Source organism: Syzygium oleosum, unplaced genomic scaffold (genome assembly GCF_021117445.2).
Source record: "Syzygium oleosum isolate NSW1041296 unplaced genomic scaffold, Sole_v2.1 Sole_v2.23, whole genome shotgun sequence".
Lineage (NCBI taxonomy): Eukaryota > Viridiplantae > Streptophyta > Magnoliopsida > Myrtales > Myrtaceae > Syzygium > Syzygium oleosum.
In genome coordinates, this window is record NW_026607507.1 from 5,003,888 (window position 1) to 5,019,499 (window position 15,612).

General features: G+C 42.3%; 1 protein-coding gene across 1 annotated transcript in view; it reads right to left on the bottom strand.

Annotated features, from left to right (window-relative positions):
- Positions 1 to 15,612, bottom strand: part of LOC115665878 ((+)-alpha-terpineol synthase-like) — a 50,329-nt gene that overhangs the window by 8,990 nt on the left and 25,727 nt on the right. The window lies entirely within an intron of this gene.

Consider the following 15,612-nt stretch of genomic DNA (forward strand, 5'->3'; position numbering starts at 1 on the left):
CGCCGGAAAAATTATGCAGATAGGCGACGTAGACCAATGGAGTTTTAGGTTGGAAATCATGTGTTCCTCAAGGTATCACCAATGCGAGGAACGTCCCGCTTTGGCAAGAAAGGCAAGCTGAGCCCAAGATATGTAGGACCGTTCGAAATCTTGGAGCATATTGGATCGTTGGCGTATCGTTTAGCATTGCCGCCAAGGTTGGCTTAAGTACATAATGTATTCCACGTGTTTATGCTAAGGAAGTATGAACCGGATTCAACCCACGTTTTGAACTACGAAGAGATCATCGTGAACGATAGGGTATCGTATGTGGAAAAGCCAATGAGAATTGAGGATCGGAAGGAGCAGGTATTAAGAAACAAGATGATTCCTCTGGTCAAAATTGTGTGGCAACATCATGGGAACGAGGGAGCCACATGGGAAAGTGAAGAGTTGATGCGACACCAATACCCCCATTTATTTGAGTAATTGGGATGGATTGCAAATTTCGAGGACGAAATTTTTATAAGGGGGGAAGAGTTGTGACATTCCGAATTTCGACCCATTTTTGGGATTTATAAAACGTGTAATTCGTCAGTGTGCTTATAGTAAAATCTCGCCCGGGAACTGATCACTCCCGGTTATTGATTTTAAAATTGAGATTTCGCTAGAATCGCACTTGATCGAATTTGGCCGTTATTTAGAGCCCAAACTTTGGTGTTGAATTTCTCGGAGTTACGGGACGAATTTAATTGAACGGTGTCGATATTATTATGGCCCACCTCGATATTGCACGGGATATGTGGAAAGTGAGTTTTTGACCGGGTGCGGATTTGGGCTGGTAGACCTCTCTTGCGGTGTGTTTTTATTAATACCCTTTGGCCAAATCCTAAATTATTAATTAGGAATTTTCGGGGACCGTTAGATCGTTTTTGGATTCGAATCGTGGCCATTGGATCGCGATTATTGCGATTTGACTTTCTCTCTCTCTCTCTCTTCCCTTTTCCACGCCGGTCTCCCCATGCGTCTGACACCACCACCTACTCCCACCAGCCCCCATCATTTCTCCTTTCTTCTTTTTCTTTTTCTTCTTCTTCTTTTCTTTTCTTCTCTTCTTCTTCTCCTTCGCTGGTCCTCTTCTTCCGCTCGGCTTCTGCTTGTTGCCGCGCCTCTCGCCGGCCTGGCCTTCGTCGGACTAGCTCCGCCACGCGCCGCCTTCTCGCTGCCGAGCCGTCGTTACCTCGGCTCCCTCCCCCCCGGGCCGTGCAGCACCGTCCCAGCCACCCCTCGGCCACCCGTCGGTCCAGTGCATTCCAGCCCGGCCGCGAGCTCGCCTCCCGCCGGTCCGCCCACGTCTGCCTCGTCGCTCGCTGCCGCTGTCCCGGCTGCGAGACCAACACCGCCAACCTCCATTTTCGCCTGACTCGGCCTCCAAGCCGCACCGGACAGCCACCCACAGCAGCCGCTTCCTTTGCCGTGCTCGTTTGCCGCCGTTCGTCGTCCGTCCGCCGGCCGCCGAGCCCAAACCGGAATCACCGTGGACCGCCCTCGTCGCTGCCGTCGTCCTCGCGTCATCGCCGGCGTTAGCCGAGTAAGTTAACCCCTAATCTCGTGTTTAGGGCGTTAAACTTGCTTAGGGTAGTTTAATTTATGTTTAGTTTGTGTTAATTGTGGGTTAGTGGTTAATTAATTGTGTTTAGGGTATAAGTTATTGATTAGTTTATTGTTATTGATTATTATATGAAATGTTATTATTTTCGGAATTTAAATATTATTTTATTAGTTAATAAATTAATTCCGAATTAAATATTATTATTTTATTATTAAATAATTAATTCCCGAAAATTAAATGTTATTATTTTCGGAAAATTTCTAGCGTCAAATTGTGATACCAATGTTGGTTTTCGCCGTATAAGTTGGCGTATTTAGGAAATGATTTGAATGATTTCAATTCGAGGAAATATTTTGACATTTTGGAAAATTAAATTATTTTCGGATATTATTAATTAATTAATTCCGAATTTAATTTATTGTTATTTCGGAAAATTTATAATTTCAAATTATGATTTCTAGCTTGAATGTTGGCGATTTTGCCGCGAATTGTCGTATTAAATTGATTTTATGGCAAATTGTTTGATCGAAAGTTTCTGTGGAAAATTTATGAGACTTTTGGAATTAAATTATTTTATTCTGTTATGCCAAGTAATGTTAGTGATGCTTGGTGGTTGATATTCGTGTTTGATATCGAAGCTTGTGAGAATTGATTGACTGCTTGCATGTGTGGCCACTTGGTATTATTGCATGACATTGAGGAGAGCACGATTCATGTATGCATGGGCTAATTGAGAAGATAATAATTGGCCGGAATGCTTGTGTGCTCGTGTGGTCACACGTTGGAACCGTCTTGCTGTGTATCGCTTGACGATGCTCGATTTATCGGATGCCTGGGGATTATCTGGAGTGCCGATACCCCGGATGCCTTGTCGCGGCCCGAGGCCGGACTCGATGCTCCTTACGGGATACCATCTTACTGTAGATCGTTTGATGTTGCCGTATTGGAATGCCGTCTTACTGTAGATCGTTTGACGTAGCCGTGCCCGACGGGGCGGGACGGAGCCCGGTTTTTACCGGTAGACCGCCATCTTGCTGCGTATCGCTTGATGTGTGGTGGCCCCGAGGGGGCGTAATAACTGGAATACGTGTGATGCATAGTGCCTGATTATGTGGTAGAAACTGCTAGGCATGGTATGGGACGTGCTCAAGTGGATTCTATCTTATAATCGGGACACGCCCGCTTGTGATGCATTGATGCATGAGTAATTGATCTAGATGCTTCGAGTTTGCGACATATGCATTTCATCAACGAGTGTCCCAAGGCGAGGTAAGGATGCCTGTGACTGTTTAATGATGTGCTGTTGATGCTGTATTGCCTGGTTAGGGACCCCCGTGCGAGTTAGCCTCCTAAGCGGGGCTTAGGCTGTTAACTTATTGAGACTTTCGTCTCATTTGTTGTTGTTAACCACTTTTCAGGCCGTTAGCACGTTGATGCACCCAATTAGTTCAGGGTGTTCGGAAGCTGGTTTTTGGAGTTCGACTTGTTGGTGGAGTAGATTAACCCTAACCTTTGTCTTTTGCTGGCTTTTTGTGGTAGCGCCCGAAGTGGGCTTGCAAGTATGTTCCCAGGGGTTAGTCAAGTGAATATTAAAAATAGCTTTTATTATGGCTGGTTTTCCTCTGCTATCCCTGATTCGATTATTGTCTGGGGTTTGTTGTGTTTGTGATCGTTTCCGCTTGCGTAATTCAAAGATAAAAAGAAAAGGGTCGGCGACGAGTCCTGGGACGTCGCATCATAATGACCATAGCGGGATGTTGCGTGTCCGTAGGGTTCGGGGCGTGACAATGTGGGTCTTCAAAAACATACTTGACAGTTTGTAAAGTCTGAATAATTTCCTTCTGAGTTTCCAGAACATAAATACCTGGAATAAATTAGTTCAGAATAAGTATCAGACTTATAATTATGTGGAAGGTTTTGTCAACTTCAAAATTAATAGGAGTTTTCCTCAATAGTATCCATGTTGTCTGAGTAGCCGGAATCGAAGGGAAGCGGCATAGGGATTGTGCGAAAGCTGAGCATCTCCAGCGTTGTTATAGATGGAACTAAGAGCGTTTTTTATCTCCGTCTGGAAATGGTATCCTAGTCCTAGTCATTGAACTGCGTCAATGAACTCGAGCTTGGCCACCTGGTTCGTCTCCCAATCGAATAGACCCCTGACTTCTTCCATCAACATTTGGACTTGCTCGGTATATTTATCCTCCTAGGCATGTGAAAAATTCAGAAAATTGAGATCTTAATCAAAGTTGATGCACACGTAGAGTTGAATATTGCCTCTCGTATTGAAACAGATTGATTCTCATTTTATTTGCAAACACATTTGAGAAGGAATTGTTGTGCTCGTGCCTATATGCTGAGAATATGCCATTTTGACCAGGTTTATTGATATCTCTTACAGAATATTGTTGGGGTTGGTCGTATATATAATAGAGTGGCAGTGGATGAATGTGTAAATTCTTATTACATAGCTCCAATGTCGTATATAAAGCATATGCAAAAGTACACGAGAAGCATACATCCTTATATCTAATTCAAAATACAGTTTTCTTTTGTTTCTATTTCCTTTTGGGTGTTGTGGACTCTATCTACGATCCACAACTTATGTTGTTTTTGTTCTCAACATGGTCCTTGAACTCGAAACTTGTACCGAGTTTTCCACATCATACTTTCAGCTAGCATTGGCACGCGCATGAGCTTCAATTTGCCAGAACCATAGACCATGAAATTTGATGGGAAATTTCCACTAGTTTAAGGACAAAATTGGAAAAGGAATACAAATTCAGGATCAAATGTGAAACGTTTTCCATAGAACCCAGCCAGGCTGGGTATTATGCTGAACCAAAAAGCAATCATTACCGTGTAATCTACGGTGAGTGACTGTAGAAACCCATAGTCCCACACATTAGGTTTCCAATTCGCCGAACGTCTCACAGTCTCTTGATTTTCAATCGTCAAGGCACATGTCGCAGATTTAGTGCCGGCGGAGGAGAAGGAGGAGCAGCGAGGGTGTCTGAAGAATGAGAGAGAGGGTTGGCTATGGCTGATCAAGGAGGGGACGAAGCTTGTGAACAAAGCAGGAAGAGCCATTGCGAAATTTGCTGCAATCTTTTAGTGGGCTAACCACCCTTTATATAGGCGTTGTTGTTGAGCACCGGTCGTGGAAAAAGTTTATAGCCTTCGACATGCGATTATTGATTTGCAGAAACAAGTATCCTGTGCTTTGGAATTACTCAAAAAATCTCTAATGATCCCACGCATGCATTCAAATATCATCGCAATTACAAAACTCTATACATCTTTCGACTAGAATGTTTATCTAAATTGAGACAATAAAACCGGTTGTCTCCTAATAAAAGGAAATTAGCAAAGTAGTAGACAAATTAGAAATAGTTTGAAGGCCAAATATCATGAAAAGACTCGAACTTTTTACTATTTTCTTAATACAAAACAGGAAAAAATTATTTAAAAAATTATAAACCTATTGTATGGCGCTATTTCAGTATTAAAATTTTCAATTTGGCTAATTTTTTTTGTCAAAATTTGGCTAATTTTATGTTAGGATTTTTTATGATTTTCTATTTTAGTACTCCTGGCTAATATAGGTTGGAAGTCGCTGACGTGGCTGTCATTGTCCTACATTTGTAATTTTTTTTAGGTTTTCTTATCTTTTCATAATTTTTTTTATGTTGCGTAGGACATCGTCGAGGCCCTGTTGGCCCTTTTAGGAAGATGAACAGTGGAAAAGAAAATAAAAGAAACAAAAAAATTTATGAAAAATTCCAAAATTTAAAAAATTGCAAAAAATCATCCACGTTAGCGTTGGTTGTACCATGTAGGACGGCCAGCGCTGATTGGATGGCCACGTTATTTATTTTTGGCCAAAATAGACTACATTAAAAAATCGTCAAAAGTTTTAAAACTAAAACGGCCTAATACCCAAAAAAACCCCAAACTTTAGCCTTTGTCCCAATTATATCCTAAATTTTTTTTTGTCTCATAAAAAACCCCAAACTTTTACTTTTGTCCCAAATCTACCACCGTTAACTTTTCCGTCCAATATTACCGTTAATAATTATTTTAATATTTATTTTTTCGAATTTTTTTATTTTTTATTTTTCCTTTCCTTTTCTTTTTTTTCCCCTTCACCTTCAACCTCTGGCCGGTCGCCGGTCCAGCAACCGGACAGAGGCGGGGGCCGGTGAGGTCGGCCTCGCCCGCCCCTGGCGAATGTCGTCCTCGCCGTGGCTGGTGAGGCTCGAACTCGCCGGCAACTGGCGAGGGCGAGCCCCCGCCAACCGTGGCGAGGACGAGCCCCCGCCAGCCGTGGCGAGGACGAGGCCGGCGGGGGCTCGCCCTCGCCAGCCACGGTGAGGACGAACCTTGCTGGGGGCGGGCGAGGTTCGTCCTCATCGTGGCCGGCGAGGCTCGAACTCGCCAGCAACTTGCGAGGGCGAGCCCCCGCCGGCCTCGTCCTCACGAGCCGTGGCGAGGACGAGGCCGGCGGGGCCGAGCCCTCGCTAGCCACGGCGAGGACGAACCTCGCCGGGGGCGGGCGAGGCCGACCTCGCCCAACGCCAGCGAGGTCGAGCCTCGCCCGCCCCTGGCAAGGTTCGTCCTCTCCGTGGCTGGCGAGGCTTGGTCCTGTCGGCTAGTGGCGAGGTCGAGCCTCGCCGCGGCCGGCGAGGACGAGACCGGCGGGACTGAGCCCTCACAGGCGTTGGGCGAGGCCAAGCCTCGCTAGCCATGGCGAGGACGAACCTCGCCAGGGGCAGGCGAGGCCGAGCCTCGCTAGCCATGGCGAGGACGAACCTCGTCAGGGGCGGGCGAGGCCGACCTCGCCCAACGCCGGCGAGGTCGAGCCTCGCCGGCCAGAAGTTGAAGGTGAAGGGGAAAAAAAAAAGAAAAGGAAAGGAAAAAGAAAAGAAAAGAAAAAATCAAAAAATTCGAAAAAATAAAAAATATTATTAAAATAATTATTAACGGTAATATTGGACGGAAAAGTTAATGGTGGTAGATTTGGGACAAAAGTAAAAGTTCGGGATTTTTTATGAGACAAAAAAAGTTTAGGATATAATTGGGACAAAGGCTAAAGTTTGGGGTTTTTTTGGGTATTAGGCCAATTAAAACTGAAAAGTTTAGGACTAAATTGATCGCCATTAAATAGTTTATGACTTTTTAGACAATTGTCTCTCAAAAACTGTCTAGTATTATAACACAATCTCTTGAAGACCCTTGAATTTATTTATTTTCGTATAAAAAGTGTTCTCCATGAATCAGCATGTCGTTATGTCCGCCATAAAAAATGCTTAAACTGCAATTTTTACTATGAAATTTATAAATAAATTAAATAACGATCAATTTTAAATAGGGAAAAAGCCACAAAAACTCTCAAATTATATCTGCTATGACACATCTAGATCGAACTTTGTTTTGGGACATCAAAAATCTTAAAACTATGTCCACTATAATATATTTACCCTAAACTTTTTATTGTGATGTCAAAAACCCCAAACTTGCACCCATATGATACATTTACACTCCATCAAAATTCCGTCGAATGATTTTCCAGGCAAAATGACAACATTTTTGTTTCACTTATGTCACGTGAGCGCCATGTCAATACCGGTTGCCTTTCATCGTCTATATAGACAATTTTTTAGCGATATTTATTGATGGAACGTTAATGAAGGCTAAAGGTCATTCACTATCGATTGCAAATATCACAAAAATTGCGTGTAGCAACTGTTTATGGGAGACACACCCCCTAAATAAGCAAAAACTAATGCCCCAAAATGCAGCCGCGCCTAATTAATAGGGCGTCGCTAAATACTACAAAATCAATATAAGTTTGGTTAGGGTGGCTTGGAATTATAGGACACGTCTCACGTTCAACTAGACCGCACCAACTCCCTTTCCCTATACGTGGTCTCCTGCGTTACAAATAGAAAATCTGCTTTTGATATGGACTTAATGATGGTTGTTGTTTATTAAGGCTGAGAAATCATAAACACAACGCAAGTCGTTGTAAATGAATTGAGCTCTAGGTGGAGCTTCCATTATTAATTCGTTGAATGAAGGGGTCCTATACCTAAGTCACAATCTTAATGGGACAGATCTAGGACAATCGTTCTTGTCAATTTAGTGAAATTACATCTACTAATGATAAAGTCAGATTTTATCAAAACTTTCAAATCTCTCACAAAAGAACTCAAAGTTTGGCTTCCAACCCAAAAAGTCCTCCCTCTTTTAGCTTCCATCTATAGTAGTTGTTAGAGATTCGACACGTCGATCTAAATATACTGTTAGCCTCGCGGATTTAGATGACATGGATTGAGAGGAGGCAAAAGGACGCAGGATCACTCCATAGATTGCTTCAGAAAAGTGAGAAAATATTTGGTAGTATTAGCTTTCCGTGTCAGCCATAGGCCATCCTACTCATTGATCGCCACGTGTTTAGATATGTCTCACTTGTCAAAGTTTTCAAATTTCCTCTCTTCTCTCTCTGTTGCTCTCTTTCCCCCTCCTTTCCTGTGGAAGCAGGCTTCCTTACTGACACGGTCTCTCTCTCTCTCCCTCTCCCTCTCCCTCTTCCTCTTCTCCTTTCTCTCTTCCTCAACTGCCCCTTTGAGAAAAGCAAATCATCTCTCTCCGACAATGGCAATTACACTGCGAAATCGCGTATTCACTCTGCACACAACCTCTCTTCGTCAACCCTCACTTCGGCCATGTTCGAATGCCCCACTCTTCTTGCTCTCTATCAACCTTTCGCCGCCCACCCACCACGGCCGAAGCTTCCATGCCTCCACTTCCAAAACCGCGAGCCCAGCAGCCTCAGACTCGGCCCGGATCATCCAGAAAGTTTTCTTCATCCCACCTGGGGTCGATCAGGTCGAGGTCTACGAAGACATGGTGCTTCCCGGGTCGAACATCATCGCCGGACCCTACGTGGGTCATGCCCAGATTAAGGAAGTGGAGTTGGTGAAGAGCAGTGGGAGGGCCAAGGACTGTCCCAAAGTTGGGAGGCCCGAGTTTGCCATTCTGGATCGGTCTAAGGTGTGCAAGCCTTCGCTTATCAATACTCTAGTTCTGAAGAAGGAAGCTGCAGTCACATCCAAGAAACCAGGTCCTTTTTTCCCATATTTATAGTTGTCGCCAAATGATGTTGTTTCGTATGGTTTTAGTTTGGTCGCAAGGGATGGGCTGACTGATTGATGTATTTTGCAGGTAAGACTCAGCTTATAAATCACTTCTTGGTGAACAAGAGTTGGTACATTGTGGATTTGCTTAAATTTCTCATCTATGTGGCAGCTTATAAATGCAAAAAAATCGCAGAATGTGAGCTAATATGTAAGTTTTGTTTCTTAGAATGCTGCAACTAAGCCCGAATGATAACAATTCTATTCAAGAAATAGAATTTTCTATTTCTATTCCATGATAGAGTTTCTGAGCAAAAATACGCGTTTAATAACGACACAAAATTTCTATTTTCCAAATAAAAATTCGTTTGATAATGGCACAAAATTTCTCCCTCCCGGATGGCTAGCGGGTGGACGGTGGGAGGTAGTTGGTGGTGGAGGACAGTGGACGACAGCAGGAGGCGGACGGCGGTCGCAGTGCGCAGGATGGTGGCAGGAGGCGGCTGGCACGAAGGATGGTGGCAGGAGGTGGTCGGCACGAAGGACGGTGGCAGGAGGTGGCCGGCATCGAGCGACGGCCGGAGGCGGGCGACGAGCGGCGATCGGCAGCGGGCGACGGCGGCAATTGGTAGCGGGAGGCGGCAGATGGCGGTGCGAGGTAGGTGGCGGGAGACGGCGACCGATGTTGGGTGGCAGCAAGAGACAGCGCCCAACGAACGGCAAGCGGCGGCAGGAGGTGACAAACGGTTAGCGGCTGGTGGTGGGCGGTCAGCTCGTAATGAGGGCGAGCGATGAGAAAATTTTTTATTTCTCATTTCTGTTCCAGAAATAGAAAAATAGAAAATTTTTACTTTTCAATTTTTTTTCCAAACCTATTTTTGAAATCAAAATTTGTTCCAGAAATAGAAAAAAAAAATTGCATTACCAAATGAATTTCTGTTTCAAACCTGCTCCCAGGAACAGAAAAATAGAAAAACAGAAAAATAGGATAGTTATCATTCGCAGCCTAATTGAATGAAGTAAGTCGATTCGAAGTTATTAAGAGTGGGAAATTGAAAAATCATTGGATTCCAACTTGTTGTTCGGGACAATCTACGCTATGTCTTTAACTTAGTAATTCATTAGCTTTTCCTCAGTGTTTCACCTCGAAGAAGGTCGCAACAGTTTGTTGAGGAGAAACATCGCAAGTGAAAGTAAGAGATGTGGAATTGATTTTGCAGTGTCCCCATGAACCTGGGACGTTCGCCCTGGACGCTTGCAGCAATGAACCTCGAATAACCCAGAGATCCAAGGTCGACTGAGTCCCCAAATCAACCCTTAGTGAAATTACATCTACTAATAATAAAGTCAGGTTCTATCCGAATTTTCAAGTATCTCAATAACGAACACAAAGTTTGGCTTCCAGCCCCAAAAGTCCCCCTTTTAGCTTCCATTTATAGTACTGTTAATGATTCGATGTGTCGACCGAACTAGAACACACGCCTCTCGGATTTAGGTGATGCGGATTGATGGGAGGTGAAAAGATACTGTATCACTCCATAAATTGCTTTAGAAAAGTGAGAAAATATTGGGTATAATTGGGTTTCCATGTCAACCATCAGCCACTCTACTCGCTAATCGCCACTTGTCTAGATGGATCTCACTAGTCAGTTTTCAAAATTTCCTTCTTCTCTCTCTTATACTCTCTCTCTCTCTTTCCCCCTCCGTTGAGAAAGAAGGCTTCCTCACTGACACGCTCTCTCTTTCCCTCTCCCTCTTCGCTTCTTCTTCTCTTTTCTTCGCATCCTCAGCTGCCCCTTTGAGCAAAGCAAATCGTCTGTCTACACTCTGCACTCGACCTCTCTTCTTCAACCCTCACTTCGGCCATCTCCGAATGCTCCACTCTTCTCGCTCTCTCTCAAGACCCCCTCCTCTCTCGTGGCGCACCCACCACGGCCCAAGCTTCCATGCCTCCGCTTCCAAAACCGTGAGCCCATCAGCCTCACACTAGGCCGGGATCATCCGGAAATTTTTCTTTATCCCGCCCGGGGTCGATCAGGCCGAGGTCTCCGAAGACATGGTGCTTCTCGGGTCGAACATCAACGTCGGACCCTACGCGGGTCATGCCCAGATTAAGGAAGTGGAGGTCGTGAAGACAAGAGCAGTGGGAGAGCCAAGGACTATCCCAAAGATGGGAGGCCCAAGTTTGCCATTCTGGGTCGGTCTAATGTGGGTAAGTCTTCGCTTATCAATGCTTATCAAGAAACCAGGTCCTTTTTTCCCGTATTTGTAGTTGTCGCCAAATGATGCTGTTTCGTATGGTTTTGCTTTCGTTGCGAGGGATAGGCTGATTGATTGATGTATTTTGCAAGCAAGACTCGGCCTATCAATCACTTCTTGGTGAGCAAGAGTTGGTATATTGTGGATTTTCCGGGTTATGGTTGAGCTCTAAGCACTTGGCTTTTGGCTTGCTTAAATTTCTGGCAGCTTATAAATGCAACAAATCGCAGAATGGGAGCTAATATGGAAGTCCTGTTTCTTGGAATGCTCCAACTAATTGAGTGAGGTAAGCCGATTGGAAGTTGTTAGATTGGGGAACTGAAAAATCGTTGGATCACAACTTGTTGACGAGCTTCCAAAACTTGATTAATTGGGCTTAAATGGTTTAGGCTTTTTTTACCTGTGACTTTGGAAACGCCAAGGTAGTAATTCTTTCAGCTAAGATGTAGACGCTGGGAATTCCGTCTTCAATTTACGGTCTTTCTGTTCCTCTAGTTTCCATATTTTGATATGATCGTGATGTGGAAGAAGTAAATTTGTACATTCTTAAAAGTCTTCATGCTATACTTTTCATTGCTGCTCCCAGTTCCATGGAAGGAGTAGAATGAAAATAAACAGTTAAAACGATTCTTCGAGCTAAAGGATTAGTTTTGCTAGTTAACTCTCCCATAAAAATAGCGCTCCGTTCCATCTTTTCAATCCTAATTTCTTAAAAAGTGCACCAACTTTAGGTTGAGTTCCAATTTTGACTTGAACTTTTTTTATCTCGTAAAAAATCTATAATTTTCACTTACAGCCCCCAAATCTAACCACCATTAACTAACCGTCCAAAGTCACCAGCAGAGATTGGATGTGGCGATTCCATGTCATCAATTAATTTACATTAGCTGTTCATCACCCCAACCTCATTGTGCAACGCCTTATCCGAATCTAGTCAAACTCCACCCATGACAACTGCCTGGCCAACTCCACAGCTGTTGAGTCGAGTTCCATGGCCGTCCCCAACTCATTGTTTCCATGGCTGTCCCTGTCCAGATCACAACAATGAACTCCATGATTGTCCAACTTCACCGTTGTCAAGTCGAGCTCCATGGTCGTCCCCAACTCAATGTGTCCATGACTGTCCCTATCCAGATCTCAACAACGAACTCCATGATTGTCAAGTGGAGCTCCTAGCAGAATCAAGATACCTTCACATGGGGATATTGCCAAGAGAGAGCCCAAGTGCAAGCTCGTTAACATTTCCAGTTAAACATACATTCGCTCAAAAGTTTAAATTATGAGTTATGGACCAACTAATATATATTAACTGCTCTAAACCATATTAATTCTTCGACGTAAGCTTTTTCAACAATCTCCCTCTCACGTGTGAGCTCAATGTTAAGTTTGTTATGTTGAGAAAACCTCTTGATAAATTTTGAAATTGACAAAACTATCCATGTGTTTTTTATAAGTCTAATAAATGCCTTGAAGTATTTTGATTCAGGAACTTATTCTTGGAAGAGAAGAATATGGTAATCTTAATCCTACTCAAATTGTGGAATTTACTTCAAATAAAAAAGGTTCAGACTTTATACTAGAGATGAAGAACTTCAGATTTAGAGAACTACTTATGTTCCCATCCTAACACAAGTTCAGATCGTAACAATGTTCAGAACATAACACAAGTTCAAAACGTGACACAAGTTCAGAACGTATATAATGGCTAGTGATTTGGTTCGGATTTCACATTTGGAATGAATTGATTAACTCAATCTTAAAGATTGTTTTTGCAATAGTTTAATATACAAAACATTTTAAATGATTGGCAAATCAATCTCGAGACAAGTTACTTTATAAACGGAGAAACTCTACTTATGGAAAGCAAGACTTTTGTTGTATGGGCGATCAGAATCAGCGGAGATTCAGATTTTGTCCCTCAATGGTACTCAATCTTCTTAATACAGATCCGTCCAACTGTTGACACCTAAATTTTGGCGACATGTTTAGTCATTTATTGCATAAAAAAATTAAGGGTCAATCCCGACTCTTAAACGAAAAAACATCAATCAAATTGCATTTCTCATAAGCATTAGACCCACATGCATTTTAATTGAGCGAATGTGAAACAAATTCAATGAAGGAACGCACGAGCATAATTGAAATAGCAAGAAATCATGGAGGGGAGCTCGTAATAAAGAGAGATCAAAATAGGTGAGAAACAAAAGAGTTCTTTTCTGTGGCTATTGTTCCACCACATCCCTCTCCTCAGTGATTTGTAGCAAATTCCTTTGTTCCTGTGAGCCTAGTTGCGTCGCTCTTGCTGCTAATTGCTATTATGTCGCTGTTGTTCGCTGCTTGTTTGCTGCTGCATGCTGTTGTTTATTCTTGTTATTTGTTGTTTACTGTTGTTCGTCCTTTGTTCGCGCTGTGTTCTTGCTGTTCGTTGCTTTGTTCTTGTTTGTTTGTTGTTTTTTGCTGTTGCATTCTTTGCTACGTCCTTGTTGCCGCTGTTCGCCGCTACGCTGCTGCTTGCTCATCGTTGCTTGCTCGCTGGCGATTCTTTGCGTTATTCTTGTTCGTCGTTGTTTTACATTCATCACTTTTGTTTGTTGTTCGCAATTCTTTGTTGCGCCACCGTTCTTCTTGTTTCTACTTTTCTTGCCGTTCATTGCTTTTCACTGTTGTTGCATACCTCCGGTTGCTTTCCACGATTTTGTGTCTTCAGTATCAATTTCTTGTGGTTAACTCTAACCAAGGTGAGGGTGAGGTCGGTTTTAATTCGTGGATTGTCAGTACATGATTTTAACTACATGTCATTAGTAAGTAAAACCTTAGGTTATATAGTTGTATTTTTTATTTTATTTTTGCATTAACCAAGATATATTATGGCATTTGGACCTTTAGACACTAAGGTCAAACCCTTAATATTATCTTACTGTGACTCCTTGATCCAGTTTGTGCGTGATATTTTATGAATTTTGGTTGTTGATGAATCTTGTGAATAACACACATTTTTAAAGCTCAATGAAATTTATTACTTATCGCGTATATAGGACATATTCGTAATTCATATTTTTAATTTTTTATATAGTTAGGTCAACACGTTAATTAGAATGTGTGTAGATTTAGGGTAATCCTTAGTTTTCATTAAACAAAAATCAATCAAATAAATTGTCATTAGGATCATGGAGCCTGCATGTAGGTGTAAAGTTGATTAGGCTCATAGCATGCATAGCATTCTTGCACGTCATCTAGTAATTAGTGCATATAAATCATTTTTTTAATACATAACTCTAGAATTTATCCATGTTTTATTTCTTAAATTAGACATGATAATAATAAAAAAATAGAAAAATTAGTATAGATTGGACGTTAATTAGTCATAATTTCATGCACATTCATGCGTGACAATCATGCATTCGGCTTGCATATTTTTCTAAAGCAATAGTTTGCAAAAATCTTGTGATTATGGATAAAGATATGCTTCGCTTGCTTAGTGCGTTTAGGTTCTTAAAATCTTCTGCAATATATTTATTGTTTAATTATTGGGTGCTACTTTCCTGAGTACGTACCTGCATGATCAGCCCATATATGTTAGTGGTATAGGGTGAAAATGGATAAAGACTGCACGTAAAATATTTTCGAAATAAAAAGAAAAGGTACCGAAAGGGCGTTATATTAATCTAGCGTAACCAAGTCTCCGTACTCATAAATCTCTGATTCGCAGAAGTGAAATATACTCCCACATTTTACTTGGGTGTTTAATCGATACACGACTGATTAGTGCTGGCTCTAAAAGGTAAGATAAATTTCATGATTGAATCGAGTATCAAGTTGTGGTCGGATGGGCTTGGGAGAGTCTGCACTAAATGCGAGCAATTGTCTCATGAGAGGAACCTTTGTTCCCGTTTAGTAAATCCGTTAGCCGTCCCCTAGTGGTTCACCTCCGGGAAGGTCGCGACACCAATGGGTAGATTGGAAGACGATCCTCGAAGACTATCCAACGGTTAAACTAGAAATAGAGGAGTATAAAAGGAAACCAAAGTACCGAGGAGCAGAAGCAAGAGACAAAGTCCATAATCTACAAGTCCAAAGTCTGAGCGTACTTCAAACATATATACTTGTCTTCTGTGTGACAAAATTCATGATATTGAGAGAAGTACTGAAAGAGTGATTGAGTGAGATAATGAGATCTATCATACACTGAGTGTTATCACTCGTAATTGTAATTTCTTAATTAATCATCTAGTGGAATTCAATTAGTAGGCTATCAGCGTAAGAGAGTAGACGTAGGTTTGATCTAAGCCGAACCACTATACGTCTTGTGTTCAGATTTTCTCATCCCTTAAAGCTCCTTTTATTGATTACATTCTACTGCACACTTGCACAATTGCTTCCAAGATTGTTTAAAATCTGAAATTTGCACTCTAAGTTCAACCATACTCTTTTTCTCTAGATCGAACTAGACTGAACCATGAGGGTACTATCAAAATCATGTTGCTACACCATAGGGCCCACTACTTAGAAACCACATTGGTCATGAGATTCGCTTCTTGAGATATTCATCAAACATTCGAATAGATTGGGGGTATAGCATTAATCAACTATCAACTCTATTACCATTCATTGGAAGCACATAGTAGA